The sequence below is a fragment of the Chelonoidis abingdonii genome, chromosome 9, assembly GCF_003597395.2.
Source record: "Chelonoidis abingdonii isolate Lonesome George chromosome 9, CheloAbing_2.0, whole genome shotgun sequence".
NCBI classification, from domain to species: domain Eukaryota; kingdom Metazoa; phylum Chordata; order Testudines; family Testudinidae; genus Chelonoidis; species Chelonoidis abingdonii.
In genome coordinates, this window is record NC_133777.1 from 54,384,789 (window position 1) to 54,394,516 (window position 9,728).

Sequence of the window (9,728 nt, forward strand, 5' to 3'; positions counted from 1 at the left end):
CTATGGTCCATCCTCTATGATCCTTGGATTAAGCTCCTGAGCTTTGAATTTGTATGGTTGGAGCTTCTCTATTTCCTCTGTCTCCAACCCAGCTGCATTTTTGCAAGTTACAGATCCCAATCATTGTTTTGTTTGAAGCAGTGGAGTTTTGGGCTGCGTAAGCCTGGTCGTCAGTGGCTTTACTGGAATTGGACTTTTATCAGTCCTCCTGCTCCTCAAATGGTAATGAGAGGGACTGCATTTCTGGAAGTTTTCAATCTGCTGAGCAAGGGGAACATACTGTGATGTTGTTTCTTCAAACTTCCTTTTGTTGTCAGAGGAGAGATTGAAAGGTTTAGGGACTGTGGGCCTCTTCACCACTCATGCTGGAGTTGAAGGGTACTTTCTCAGCATTGCTATGAAATCCAGCTCCTTGTGTTCGTTCCTAGGTTGGCTTTAATCCTCTCATATGTGAGAAATGGCTTTGTTACCTGACCAGTCGTTTTCTTCACAGGTTGTCCTGTGCCAGCAATAGCTGCTTCCAGGGACTCTCCATTCTTTTTGTGTCTCTTGCTGTAATTGCTTCATCTTTTCCAGCTCCCGATCCTCTAGGCTCTTTAACTTGCCAGAAAGATTTTTCCTTTTCAGAATTGTTGGCATGATAGGCATGATCAGCTTGCCTTTGGGTATGGCTGGGGAGAGTGCAGTGCTCTGGAGTGATCTCTGTTCATCAATACTTCAGTAAATTTCTCTCTTCTGCTAGGTTTCAAAGTAGCAGCCGTGTTAGTCTGTATCCACAAAAAGAACAGTACTTGTGGCACCTTAGAGACTAACAAATTTATTTAAGTATAAGCACTTCATCGGACTGCTAGAGCAAACAGGACCCAAGCCCCATGCAGGACTCTGATGATATATATTTTCTGGTTTTTGGTGGGTGGATCATCTTCCTTTTTGGTGGAGGTGACCATGTATCTCTCTGCTTTGACTCTGGCCCGACGTTTGCATTGCTGGGTGTTCTTCTGCAGGAAGGACATTCTCTGAACTGACTTTCAGATCAAACCATGAATCTACACTCTGCATGTTATTGTCATTCAGAGTCCTGAAGCTGATGTCAGTCGCTTCTGCACCATAGGAGTTGGAAGATGGTGGATGAGACATTTTCACTGCAGTCTTGATCCCAGAAGTTTGTCACATGTAACACCACAAATCCAGTTTAGATTAATACCACCACTGCCATAGACCTGATCCTTATATAGTGGAATTATGATATGCTCTGTCTAATTGTCTATCCCTTTCCTAATGGCAGGGACGGCTCTAGGCATTTTGCCGCCCCAAGCACGGCAGGCAGGATGCCTGTGGTGGCTTGCCTGCGGGAGGTCCGCCGAAGCCACGGGACCAGCAGACTCTCCGCAGGCACGCCTGTGGGAGGTCCGCCAAAGGCGCGGGACCAGCGGACCCTCCGCAGGCAAGCCGCCGAGAGCAGCTTGCCTGGTGCCCTTCCGGCGTTGGCAGAGCGCCCCCTGCAGCTTACCCCTCTAAGCACGTGCTTGGTGTGCTGGGGCCTGGAGCCGCCCCTGCCTAATGGTACCTAATGTTAATTTTTTTGACTGCCACTGTACACTGAGTGGATGTTTTCAGAGAGCTATTCACAATGACTCCAAGATCCCTTTTATGAGTGGTAACAGCTAATTTAGACTCCATCATACGAGTTGTATAGCTGAGATTGTTTTCCAGTATTGATTACTTTGCATTTATCAACATTGAATTTCATCTGCCATTTACTTGCCCCGTTACCCAGTTTTGCAAGATCCCTCTGTAACTCTTCATAATCTCATTTGGGCTTAACTATCTTGAGTAGTTTTATATCAACTGCAAATTTTGCCACCTTGTTGACCACTTTTCCCCGATCATATATGAATATGTTGAACAGCACTGGTCCAGTACAGATCCCTGGTGGAAACCACTGTTTATTTCTCTCCATTCTGAAAACTGACCATTTATTTCTATCCTTTGTTTCCTATCTTTTAACCAGTTACTGGTCCATAAGAGGACCTTCTCTCTTATCCCATGACAGTTTACTTTGCTTAAGAGCTTTTGTTGAGGCACCTTGTCAAAGGCTTTCTGAAAGACTTGGGTGGAAATCACAACGTTACTTAACCTACAAAAAGTAATCTTAGTAACCATAATGGGTAGCAACTTAACTCTTTATTTTAAAGGGATGCTTACTTTCTGGAGTAGATGATGGCCACCTGCCAGGGGGAAAAAAACAGCTGGCTTACAAAGCCACTGTGAGTTGGCCAAATTCCACTGCTGCCTACAGCCAAATCCTGCTAGCCTTTCTCACAAGGGGAGTGCTACTCCTCTGAGTAAAATAAGCAAAAACTGTCTCCTTCAGTGGTGTTACAATGATCAAGACTGAAGGTCAAGTGAATTTAAACAACCTAGAAGTTCAGTTTCCTACGGCTGCACTGGCAGAGCGTGTTGTATTTTCATCCTATGGAAGGATAAAACAAATGGAAAGAGTGGGTATGTAATGGGGTTCACTCACCACTCAGGCACCTTCTGCTGGTTGTCATGGGAATTAGCTCTGCATGTTAGTGCGCCCTCTTCCGGTGGTGCCTCACTGCTGTCTCTCCTGCTCCAGGACCCACATCTCCCCAAGGACTGTGGCATCCTCTTCAGTGACACAGGCCTCTGCCTGTGCCACACTCTGCACTCTCCCCTTCTAGGGGACCTGCAGTCCACTGTTCATCCATTTCCCTTAGTGCAGGGGCTTCAAACTCCCAGCCCATGGGCCATCTGCAGCCCGCAGGGTTCCAGCAGTTTTGGGGCTAGGTCTCTCCCTTGGCCCCACCTGCTGCTCCTGGGCGCTCCACCCTCAGGGGCCCCGGCAGCGCAGCAGAGCTGAGCGGCATCTGCCTGCTCACTCCAGTGGCTGCTGGCCCCTCCCCATGGCAAGGCGGGGTAGAGCGGTGCCTCCACGCGCTGCCCCCACCCCAAGCCCCTGCAGCCAATGGGACGCTGTGGGGGCAGTGCCTGGGGGCGAAAGGGTGTGGAGGCCCTTCGGCTCACCCTGCCTTGGAGCCCTAGGTAAGCACCACACCCCCAACTGCCTTCCAGAGCCTGCACCTCCACCCCCTCCCCACATACCCTCTCCCACCCCAAACTCCCTCCCAGAGCCTGCACCCCCTCCCCACACATCCTCTAGCCCCCAAACTCCAGCCCAGAGCCTGCACCCCCTTCCCACCGCCCCCCTACCAACCTCAAACTCCAGCCCAGGGTCTGCAGCCCAGACCTCCTCTCCCACCCAAACTCCCTCCCAGAGCCCAACTTTCTGCATTCAAATTCCCTCTCAGAGCCTTAGGCAGGTGGGGGCAGAGTTCTTGGAGGGTGGTTCTAGGTGGCATGAGTGACATTGGCCCACCGAGAGGATTTGAGGACTGGCACTGGCCCTAAGGTAAATTGAGTTTGAGACCCCTGCCTTAGTGGCTACTGCAGCTGATTGTCTGGCCACTTTCTTGTGGCCCTCACATCCTCCTTGCCCTTGCCTCTGGGCCTCAGCCTGCAAACCCCAGCAGCCAGGCAGGAGCTGTCTCATGCCCCAGGTCCCTGCTAGCAGCACTGCTCTATCCAGGGCGCTGACAGTTCTCTCAGCCCTCCAGAGACACAGTCCTTCATCCCTGGGCTCCCAGCAGAGAACTGCCTTCCTCTGCCCTGCAGCTCCCTTTTTATGTGGGCCTGCTTGGCTGCTCCCTTCAGCCCTTCTCTGATTGGCTGCCTCTAGTGCAACCTCCCTAAGGCTGCTTTTAACCTCTTTTCTGCCAGTGAGGGGCAGCTGCCCCATCCCAGGGCATTTACTGAGCATTTTTGAATATGTCATTGACTGAGTATTAGAGAGACAAAGTGGTGAGGTAATATTTTTTAATGGACCTGTCTCTGCCAGCAGGTATATGGGATCTTGGGGAGCAATTACCATACAAGTGGGGTGCCAATTAATTTCTTTATTAAAGGAAAAAGGTAGTGGTGGGAATTTAACAATAAAATACGAAGGGATGGGGTGTATAGGGTGTTTACAATAGACAATGATGGGGGGGTTCTTATTGAACAGTGTAGGGAGTTCTAACAGTGGGGTACAGTAAGTGGGGTTCAGCACAATGGGATACAGTACAGTCAATAAGCAACTTAACTTTAAATAGGAACAATTCTAGATACAGTGTGAAATGCAAAACGTACCAAAAAGAAATGCAAAATAAAATAGTAGCTTCTATATAAAATGGTTAACAATCTTAGATAGAATATATAAGTGGTTAGTGGCCTTATATACAATGTAACACAAATGGTATTAAATGCAGATACAAAGTATATTAGAAAAGTGGAGGCAACCAATGAGGGTTATAGTTAATTAGCAATGTAGAAAATTACTGACTTAATTTGTGAGGCTGTGATAGCAAGAGTGTACCTAAAAGCTGGGTCAAGGAACAGGAGGCGGAGGGGAGTGAATGATTAGAGTGAACTGATGAGAGGAGAGTGCGGCTGGAAGCAGCGAGAGGCTCTGGACCCTGCAAGGTAAGGACAACGGGCTAGAGAGAGGTTTTAAGCACACAGAGGGGAGATAATGAGCGGGGGAAAAACAGACAAAGTTATACAGGGGAAGAAACAGCAAGGGGTTTGGGAAGTTCGTGGCAGCAAGGAGTTGTAAAGAGAGAGACAACGGAGAAGCACACAGAGGGGGGATGGAGTGGGGGAAAAACAGACAAAGTTATACAGGAGGGAGAAGCAGCAAAAACCTTATCTATCTTAACCAACAACTAGGCAAAAACACAATATATCACAATTCAAGCAAAACTATAACAAGCAACTATAGGGAGCAACAAACAGCAAATATATAACAAGGCAGGTGAAACTTACAAGCTTTAGAATCTATAGGGCAACAAAGAACAAGGCAGGTGAAACTTACAAGCTCTATAATCTTAACAAACTAACTAATTTAAACTAAAAAAAAACTTATGGTGCACCTTATGCTATGGGGAAGTTACAGAGGGCAGAGTGGTATGTGCCCAGGATGATGGCTGCAGCAGTGGGTACAGCTGCAAGCAGAGAGCCCCCAGGCAAAGCCCACAGGAGCAGAGCTTAGCAGCGGCACAAACTTATTTTTAGCAGCAAAGTGCTGCGGAGTTTAGGAGGTTTTTAAGACACAGACAGGTTTAGCTTGAGTCTGTGGTGCTAGGGAGACAGAGCCAGCAGCTAAAATAATAAAATAAAAGTATAGAGAGTTTCACAGAGGGATTCTTACCAGCCCCAAAGAAGCAGCAGAGGCAAAAGCAGCAAGAATATCAGAAGGCTAGGTACGGTCTCAATAATCAGGAGATCTCTCAGGCAGCAATTCGTTCTTCGGGGGGGTTTTTTCAAAAAATGGGGTACGCTCAAAATAAAAACGAGAGCGGAGAAAGGACCCCCAGAACCCCTGGCTGATCAGACCAGGCAGCAATGCAGGAACCTTTCTGATCTTAGTTTTAAAATGTCTGTTTTTAAAGGCAAACACAGGCAGTTTCCTGCCAGTACTTCTGATAGGCTCCCTCTGTCACAGGGGAGGAGAGGAGGCAGGGACAAACTGTAGGTGAGCACAGAGACATGTCTGGGCAGAGTCCTGTGCAGTAGGTGACTCAAAAGCACATGAGGCCTATGACTCATGCCCAAGATCTTAAAAACACAATAGGTCTTGCAGCTCTGGACATTGCCTACCCTACACCGAGCCCAGGTTTAACAAGGTGATAACAGGACTAACCCTTTGAACAGGGCAGTGGTCCCACTTAGCACAAGTGGCCATCCCTTTGAGAAGGGCAATGGCTCTTGGTGAACAACTTTAAGGGGCTCTCCCTTTGAGAAGGGCAGTGGCCCTGGTAAACAACTTAACAGCCAGGGAGGGGAGGCCACAGGAGAAGAAAAACAAAATGGAGTATGGGGACAGCTGTAAGAAACAAAATGGAATAGGGGGATAGCTGTAACAGAGGACCAACTTCTGTTGGTGAGAGAGACAAGCTTTCAACCTAAAGAAGAGCGCTGTGTAAGCTCAAAAGCAGAAACAGCCACTATAAAAGAAAGAGAGGTAGACTAAACTGGAGTTTCTTAGTAGTTTCCATGGTGAGATTTTTCCTCTCCCATCAATGATGCTTATACAACAGAGAAGAAATTCTCTTTCCCCCTAGGATGGTCAGACACAACCTTATTGGCCAGAGAGTGTCTTGGGACTACGATAGTTTTACACCACTACTCTCCTAACTGGTGAATAATTTGTCGTCATAAACTACTAACAGGCTAGCTATCAGTGAAATTATTCTGTCAAAGCCGATTATATTGTGCTTTGCTCTTTTGCCTTCCCCCCAGATAAAAAACCATGATGACTTCTTTACTGCCTCCCTGATTCCTTCCCCTTCCTCCACATTAATTTTTCACTCATATTTTCTGCCCTTCCCCAGTTGTAATTTGCCTTCACTGCCTCTTCTAAAGCATACTTTAGTGTAAGCTGCAGCTCTTGTTTGTCTGCACAGCTCAGAAGTGCCCCAGGATGCTCTCCAAACTCTGCAGTACTTCAAAGGAGGTAATGTGACTCATAGCAACCAGAACATAGGATCCTGGGGTGCTTTAAGCCCCAAAGGTGCCTGCTGGCCTGGATGCAAAATGAAAAGTTCCTTTCAAGGAGCAGATCTGGCCTTTTCTTCTGAATCAGAGTGGTGGGCATTTGGGGGTCAAAGCAGCATCCCATGATCCTCAGTGTAGGTTTGTAGCTCTTTATAGAAGTCACAGCAGCCGTGTGGAGAACCTTTAAGTAAGTCAGAGCCTCAAAGGAGCTAAGGATCTTTCCTACAGACAGAGAGAAAATAAAGCGTTATATGTATCCCATTGCTGGTAACATTTTCAACCCCCTGGGCTATAGTTGTCAACTACATGCCTCAATTCCAGTACATTATTTTTCCATTAACTCAACTCAACACAGCTAATTAACTTGGCTTCTCAAAGCAAGTGGTTTGGTTATCCCTTGCATCTTTACACCTATGTCCAGGGAAGGACTGGCATGCAAAAAGACCTTGACATAATGTTCAGATGCCTTCAACCTATATTAATGGTCCGGTCTTAATTCGCCATTGATCTTGACACAGATGCATACACAAAACAGAGAGCAGATGTTTGAAAAGCACCCACAGGCAGATCCGCAACTGATGTGAATTGTTAGAGCTCTTTTGAAGTCAATGGAGCTACCACAGCAGAGGATCAGCCCCACAAAATATACTATCCACTAATTAAGTTTTAAACTAGGATAGAGCAACTTGTGTCTCTTGCAGCTCCTTTATCTCCCAAGGAAGTGAAAGTCCTACATCAAAGACCTTACACTTCTATCTGATTCGTTGTTACTTCTGCCAATGCTTTCAGAAGTGTCAGGAAGGGAAATGACAAATAAAAGCAATGGGAGCACACCCAGCAGATTGAGTGTGCATTCCCTCTTGGGAGTTCTTAGGTGTCCATCCTGTTCAGCTTTCTGATTGGTCCTGGGGCATCTGGCTACTGCCAAGGTGTTTTCCTTCTGGAAGGAGAGAGGCCAGTCAGGTGCAGTAGCCTGAACTAATCAGCTGTGATGACCTGGTTGGATGGTGTGAGTTGGGTATTTGTGTAACTGACCCTTGGAAGTATTTCTGGCCAAGAAACTGCTTCTGGTAAAGGAGGTCACAACTGAAGAAACTCACAGAAACACTGTAGGTAGCATTTGGAGAGGTCCTAAGCAGGGCATGAGTCCAATGACACTGAGGCAGTTTATCTTGAGTTCAATTGTTGTTTCATTGTCTTGAAATGTCTTGATCTGGAGTCAGGCCTGAGAGAATGGTGCTTATTTCATGCTACTGAACAAGACTAAATTGGCTGGAGTTGGCAGGTGACAGCCATCTTGTGAGACTCTTTGAAGGCAAACACTGAGGTAAGAAGGTAGCTGGCTGGGACAGAAGAAGATGACTCAAATGTTTTGGCTTCAGGGAGAACCCCTAATAAAATTCTGTTTTGTGACATTTCCAGGTCAGAAAGGTTTATATAATCTTCTATATTTTTGATTGTTTGTTTGTTTATCTGATCCTTTTGAGGTCAAACCATTATTATTTATAAAGCACATACACAATTATAATAATGCATTATCTTTCACATAAGCACAGTGTCTAATTAAATATGTACATATCCATAATATAGCTGTTCCGACTGTTTGGTGGTGGTCTCATTGCTTGGATTTTAGCATACTGGCCTATTACACATTAGGTGTAGATAATTCCTTGTGCAGTTAGAAGGGCCTTCCTGCTCACCTCCCCAACAGCTTCTCTAAATGAAAATATCATGAGAAATTGCTCAGTTTTACTTCTTCACTGTACACACATAAGATGCATATGTATTTGTAAAGTAGAACTTTGCTTAACTTAGTTATCATAAATCACATGGCCCTAATATGTTACAATTCACTAACACATAAAACATGAAGACTGGATTAACAGAATGTACTAAAATGCTGGAGAAATACTTGATAATGGAAGATGCATAAAATTGCTGTGTACGTAGAGTGCATAATGCAGCTAACTCAATTTATTCCTTGCTATTCATAGGAAAGTACATTTTCACTTTTTAATTGCACAGATGACAAGACCTTTTAATTAAGGTGGCATCTATGGTATTCATATACTGCAAAATCCACAAATGAGTAAAACTTAATAGCATCATAAAAACTATGGTTAAGGCCTTTACCAACACCACCATTGCAGCAAAGGTCTTTAAATTGGCCACATGTCAGAAATGCACATAAACCTGCATAAAGAGGTAACAAAATTACTGTCTCTGGAAAGCAGTAATTGACTGGCCCCCTCTCTACAGAAATAAAGTGTGTGTGTTTTCAGGCTGTGTGTAGGAAATTGGCCTTCTCTTTTTTGTCTTCAGGGGTCTCTTCCTCTTCTTTGCGCCAAGTTTCTGCACCCTGCCTAGAGAGCCAGCAAAAGGCCTATGCACCATGCAGTACCCCACGGGCTTAAATGAGGCTTGAGTGGTACATAAATTCTCTGCACAGGTAAATGTGCAAAGGTAAGCAGAGGCCTTCAATGAATCAGACAAGGTTGTAGGCATTATAGAAACAGCATGAGAGGCAGGAAACCTAATTTCTGTTTCCAGTTCTGCCGCTGACCTGCTGTGTAACCCTCACCCAGTGATTCATGTCTGTTTCCCTTCCCACCCTTTGTCTGTCTCGTCTATTTAGACTGCAAGCAATTTGGGTCTCAGAGACTCTACAGCTCCTAGCATAATGTGGCCATCAGATCTCAGATGGGGATTTCAGGCATAACAACAATAAGCATGTTCCTGTTTTGATGAGTAAATGATACGTAATTACAATGTTAGAGTAATATATATTTCCCCCTAACTAGGGCCCTGAATTTGTTAGGAAAAATAAGCAGTTAGTGTAAGGGTAGGGATATCCTGGTCCTGTCTTTCCTATGCCACAATGTGACTGTAGTTCTAGAAGTCTTCTTTATGAGATTACATCTTGTTGCTAAGGGGAAATTTGAGTCAGTGGGGCATTCTGAGTCTTGCACAGCTAACCTTGGTATAAATACAAACTTGATGGATCTTTTACATGTGCTATTTTCTAAAACGTGAAATATTAGTCAGTTTATACTCAAGGGACAGACTTTTTTTCAGGCAGAGCTTTTTGGTTTTTTTCATCACATTTAGTC

At 45.5% G+C, this 9,728-nt stretch overlaps 1 pseudogene; it reads right to left on the minus strand.

Annotated features, from left to right (window-relative positions):
• On the minus strand, positions 1-1,013 carry LOC116835586 (targeting protein for Xklp2 pseudogene; annotated as a pseudogene).
• Between the last annotated feature and the right edge of the window lie 8,715 nt (positions 1,014-9,728).